Source organism: Sturnus vulgaris, chromosome 3, assembly GCF_052056855.1.
Source record: "Sturnus vulgaris isolate bStuVul1 chromosome 3, bStuVul1.hap1, whole genome shotgun sequence".
NCBI classification, from domain to species: Eukaryota; Metazoa; Chordata; class Aves; order Passeriformes; family Sturnidae; genus Sturnus; species Sturnus vulgaris.
In genome coordinates this window covers 69,299,309-69,305,456 of record NC_142245.1, presented here as the reverse complement: position 1 = coordinate 69,305,456, position 6,148 = coordinate 69,299,309, and positions in this window count along the sequence as shown.

The following is a 6,148-nucleotide window of genomic DNA, read 5'->3' as shown; positions in this document are numbered from 1 at the left end:
AGAAATGAACTGCTCCATGAAAGTACCTGTGGTTCTCCAGAAACAGAAAGGGTTCCTAGTTGACACACACCTGTTCCCATTGGAGGACACCTAGGGGAATCTCACCTAAAACAAAGGCAGAGAACTGCCACATACCTCCACATAGTGTGTTATAGTTCATTCTGTTAACTACAAGAATTTGTCTGGCTTGAGGTTCCCATTGTTGTGTTTTCTTATCCCTCTCTCTTTGGTTAAAGGGTCTTTTGATACCTTGGTAGTCTTCCCTCAGAGAGTCTCTCTGGAAAGTAGATAAATATTCATGGCCTGTTAGTCTTATGAGAAAAAAAACCAACCTTTTCCCCTTATAATGAACTTTTTCCTTCCCATGCATGAAGATGCCCACAGAAGCAGGACGTAGCCATCACTGAAGCTGGTTTACACTTTTGGCGAGACAGACTCTGAGGCAGGAGTCCAACCTTGGGATGTCTGGATGGGGTCCCAGATGAACTGGATTCCCCAGGAAATGTCAGGGTTGCTGCTAGTTTCTGAACTCATTTAGGAGAGCAAACATGTATTTGACTGAAATAAAAAACCAAGCCACTGCTGCAATTTTCCCCCCTGATATTAAACAAGCGTTTAATTTAAAAAAAAATCTGACAGATGGCAGGGCTGTACCTAATACAAGACTGAGCATTTTTCCAGTGAATTTAAGGTGGTCTGAAAGAGATTTAAAAAGGCAAGGGGTGGAAGAATAGATGCATTATTGAGAATATATAAAAGGAAACCCTAATATCTATCTTGCTTTAAATTACATTGGGAAGGTTTTCTTCCTTTTTCCTAATTAGCTTTGCAGTGCAGAGCCATGCCTGGTTTATTCAGAAGCCTCCTGGGTGTCTCCCCAGGTACTCCAGGGAATCCTTTCTCTGGTAACTGGACAGCAGGAAAGGCAGGATGAGGTATTAGGGGCAATGCCTGCACCTCTCAGCCCTAGCTGAGGTCTCCTAGGCAGGAGACCAGAGCACTGAGGAGGGGACACCAACCTCATGAATGATCTGGCTCCAGCAGCACTAAACCTTCTGTTTCTCTCTCTCGTTTAGATTTCCCTGGTGTTGCTTTTCGCCACTGCATTGTCCCCCTTGGAGTTAGCACCATGTCTCCCACCACGTGGGGAGCTAGAATTTTAATGAGGCAAAAAACCATAAGGTGACATCTCTGAGGTGCAACTTTTGCAGAATAAATATGGAGAGTTTTGTAGCTATCAATAGGTCATGACTCATTTATAGGAAATGCAAATGAAATAATCCTTTAGGCAAAACAGTACTGAAAATCTTGGATCCCAAGCACATTATTCACTTGTTTGAACTGTCCTGTGGGCTGTTCTGGATTGGAGATGCCTGATTCAGGTGCAATCATTCGCCAGGAGACTTCTGCCTTAACCCCTTCCTTTATTATTTGTTTTTTCCTGTCCTTCCCCTTCTACTCACATGGCAAATGTCATCTGCTGATTCCTTCCTGCCATCTCTTCTCTTTCATCCTGGTGGTGATGGTGAACACGTTATTTGGACTGAAGCATTGGATAAAATAAATGAACATAGTTCTGCCTCAGAGGTGCTTGTTTGCTTTTCCCCTGATTTACAGGGATGATTTACAGAGGATTCTGCAGTAGGCATGCAGGAGGAAAGATAACTGAATTGTTGAGGAGGTCAACCCAACACAACTCAGGTGCATTTTCCTGCAAGCTGAGCAAACTTGCAATCCCTCTGGAGAACTTGAGTTGATGTGGGGTTTTGATTGGTTGTTTGTAGATTTTGATGCTTTTTCTCTAAAGGAAAATGAAAAGAAACCAAGTGTGAATATTTAAACTGAGTTTCCCATAGGTTTTGCACTTTCATACAAATATGCTGAGGTGAGATTCTTAAGCAGAAAAATAAAGAAAATTCACACTATTTGCATACCCTTGTCATAAAGAGGCATGGGGCTTTTTCCTCTTGGATAGTTCATTGCTTTGTAGACCCTGAGAGACATAGCCTGAGGGGTGGGGGCAGGGACAAGAACTCTCTTATGCCCCTTCCAAATTATTCCCATTCAGGCATCTGAACATGGGCTGTTACCATCTTTGTGAACCCTGGACTTTGTCCAGACCTGCTGTTGTCCACCCAGCGTTTGGTCTTTCCACCACTAATTCCCCAGCTTCTGCTATTTTTAATGTACCCATCCAATGAAGGAATAAATCCTTTCAGCCCTGAAACTTGGAGCAGCTTCCTTGTATGCAGGAGGAGGGAAGTGGTGGTGACCTTCTTCATTCATGACGAGAAAGAAGTGGAGATAATGCCACCAGCAGGAAGGAGAGGAGCAGGTGCAGCCTTCCTTCCCCTCTCTGAGCTGTTTCACTGCCTGAGACCCTTGGCATGAAAAATGGGCACCAGATCTGGCCAGTGCTCTACAATTTACATGTGTCTCTGGGTCTGTAGGGAGCATCATATACTTTTCCTGTAGACCAAAGAAATGAGTTTGTCTTTTGGTGCCAAAATAAATCCGGAGATAGCAATGGAAATGCACCAGTATTTATGTGGCATTTTTTTTTAAAGGTTAATAGAGTTTGTACTGAGAATAAAATAAAATTAAAAAAAATCCCCTACTGGTGGCTTGGGAAAAAATACAACTCTTTTTTTGTGTCTCTCCCATGCCTTACCCTCAAGGAAGGTTTGGGTAGGACATTGGCTAGGACCTTATTTTCATTTCCATCAGGAATGTTTTTTAGCTGGCACACAAGCTACATATGTAAATAGTTCAGGAGTTTGGGAAGCTGCTTTACTATTTCCTCCTATAACTAACAATGGAAGCCCTTTGAGAACTGTACAAGCCTCAGTGGACATTCACATGTCTCCTGACATGCAGGATTAGCTGCCCTGCTCAAATATTTATCCTGACGGCGCTTCTCCCTGAGGAGCAGCTGTCTGCCTGCTCTGCAAAGCTGCCCAGCTGTGGGGGAGAAAGACAGGGGAGGCTGGAGCTACCAGCACTGGGGTGCCCACCCAGCTGGGCTGTGAGGAGAAAAGCTGATTTGCAAATACGGTTTGGGCTGATCTGAGTTTATTCTGTCACAGTGAATTCAGCATCAAACTGAAAAAAGCAGAGACACTGCACTAAGTGCAGAATCGGCCAATTCCAGCGTGTAATAGCTTAGCTCGGTGCAACTGTGCTTCTTTGCCTTGCTTAGTGGGCTCCCAATTTGTCTTCATTTTTTATTCCTGTCTCTGCTTTCACTTTGGTCTGCTTTTTGGAGCCTGTGCCTTTCTGGATTGATTGCACAGAGCCTGCCCCACTGAGCTAGACAGAGCACAGACTGATCCTGTTCCGTATGTACAGATATTTTAAAATGATCTGTTAACCAGAAACATGAAAACTGAGGCTGTCTTTGATGACAAATATTAAACTTTAAAAATTCTGAGAATTTCTAGTTTCACACTGTTGATAGTCACAGAAAAATGGAACATTTTAGAGATATATGCTTTGGAATACAAGTACTTGATGGCATCTTTTCTGTGTTTAAGACCTGTTAGAAGAAAATAGGACACAGACAAAATCTGCATAAATCAGTTTTGAAAATGAGACCTAGTCTTAGACCTGCATGTAAATATCTTCATATATGAGGTTGCCCGTTATAGCTCAGAGAAGCTTTATGAATTACTTTGGAAGCAGAAGCTGAAACAGAAACAGTGGCACACTGTGGGGAACACGGTATAGCTGCCCTTGTACAAAGCATTTCTACTCCTCCAACAGTGACCTCGGTGTTGCACATGCTATAGCTGAAGTGGGTATGCAGGACAAGCTGAACTTCTGTCCCATTGGAAACACCCCCTTGGGATCACCAAGTTCCTTAGTCAGCTTGTCGAGAATGTGCTGTTGTTGGTGGTGCTCCAGGAGAAGATGTATGGAACGTTTTTGAGCGCAACTTGTCTGAAACTCAATTTGAAGAGAAGCAAAAACGGCCCAAATTTACAAAAGCTGAGCAGCTGACCAAAGGGAAAAGAGGAATCTCACAACAATGCATTGGTGGTGGGCGAGTGATTCCTCTGCTGTGACGGTCAGAGCTCCTGTCCTCAGGCTTCCAGCTGGGAACTTCACCATGCTTTTGAGCATGGCTTATCCCAGGACCTGGTGCTGCCTGGCAACAAACCTTGCCACTCCCAGCAGGGAGGTGTCTCTGCCTCGGTGTGCCCAAGTTGCCAGCAATAGCAAGCAGACCTCCTGGCGAAATCCTTCAGTGTTTTTGGAATGCTGAAGCAGGCAGCTTCCTTCCAAAGCCCAAGTGAGCAAACAGCAAGTGAGACAGGGTGAGCCAAGGGCAATATGTTCCCATATAATGCTCCTGTTCCTTTTTACCCATCCATTTGTTTATTTGAATGAAGGGACACAAACAGTAGGTTTGACTGAAACAGAGGAGTCTCTTTGTAACATCCGTGCCCAAAGAACAACAAAACAGGACAATGTGCAAAAACCTTCCTGCCAAAAGGAGAAGCCCCAGCTCTGGTGTCTGGAGCTAGCACCCAGTTATCAGGAATGACCAAACCCAACGCTGGCTTTGATGGATTTTATTGCAGTATCACCACCAAGCCCAGCAGGGAGTGTTGGAAATCCTGGCCCACAATAAGTATCAATAACGAATACCTCTGGCATTTTTTCTAAGATCTTTTATCCAGTTAGAATGCATGGTTATATCAGTTGCTGAGTTTATAACTCATACTTTTCCATCTCTTAAGACAATGGATTTACATGGCACATTTCACAGATAGGAAGATGATTTTTTTGCAGCAAAGAGATACTTGTGCAGTATGTGAGGTCATTAAATATACAGCTAAATTACATTTCCATTCAGGGTGGTATTAGAGTGGCACCAGATAGCAGAGCAGGTTTAGTTCAGGAAATGAATGATGCTTTATGTAATCAAATCTGCAAGGGAGGTTTGGCAAGGAAGATGCACACAGACTATTGCTGAGTCTGAATATGGCATTAAAAACATCAGTTTTTAAGTTGTGGGGGATCACTGAAGACCTGTAGGAGAGGAAAAGAGCAGATTGCCTCCATTTATTTAAATCAGAGCCAGTACTAGCAGAGACACAGACTCCAATACTCAGTAGTCAAAGCACTGATGCACTATTTATGCATAGGTGTTAGTGCCACTATCTTTGTCTTTGATGCAGAGATCAGTGCTGCAGGTACTTCGAGGTCCAGACGACCTCATTCAAGTGCATTTGTTAGGGAAAGACAGCGAAGGTACATTGTTGTTTTGGAGAGCTGAGTCCTACTATAGCAGGAGCGGTGCTCCTAGCAGCAGGCCCTTCTCAATTAGCTTAATTATACTCTAACCACAGTTTTGAAATCTCACTCTTTAAAGCTCAGATACCATGTTCTCCAGGTGATTCCAGCAAAATACACCATATAAAACCAATGGGTAATCCTAGAGAAATATCTCTCTTGTTTCCCAAGACTGGGCACTATTTTTCACATCAGACCAATCTTTGCCAGCTCACACAGAGCAATCCCAGTCCTGCACTGGTAACACGCTTTATGTCTGCCATGCAAAGAGAAAAGACACATTTCAAATGAATGCTGTGTGCTCCCCTTGCAGTACTAGAAGAAAAATGGATGTGCTAGTCCTCTGGCTTTCCTCACTTCTTACAAGCTGGAGAATGAAAGGGGTGTCTTTGGGACTGCACAAGAGAACTGAACCTGGAATCTCCTCAGACAGCCGGCATTGCATATTATCCCTCTGAAAGGCTGCCAGGAGAAGTTTAGCAGCCTCCACCCTTGGAGGTTTTCCAGATCCAAATAGACAGAGCCACGAGTAACCCAGTCTGATCTCAGAATGCACCCTGCTTGAGCTGGGGCTGGACTGGAGAACCCCTGGGCCCTCTTCCACTCTCACCTATCTTCTGATTCTATGAAAAAAGCTATGTTTTGATAGTATACAGAAGAGACTTTCAAGAAACCTGAGTGCTGTGTTCATGAGCTTTCACAGGGAAACACAAGGATGGCTTGTGCCACACACCAGAGTAACATAATGAAATGAACTAATCTGCTGCATCCACTTGTCACCCAGGTACTGCCTGGATTTTCAGATAAATGATATCAGATAAATGCTCAAGAGTTTGGAGGGGCAGTTCAG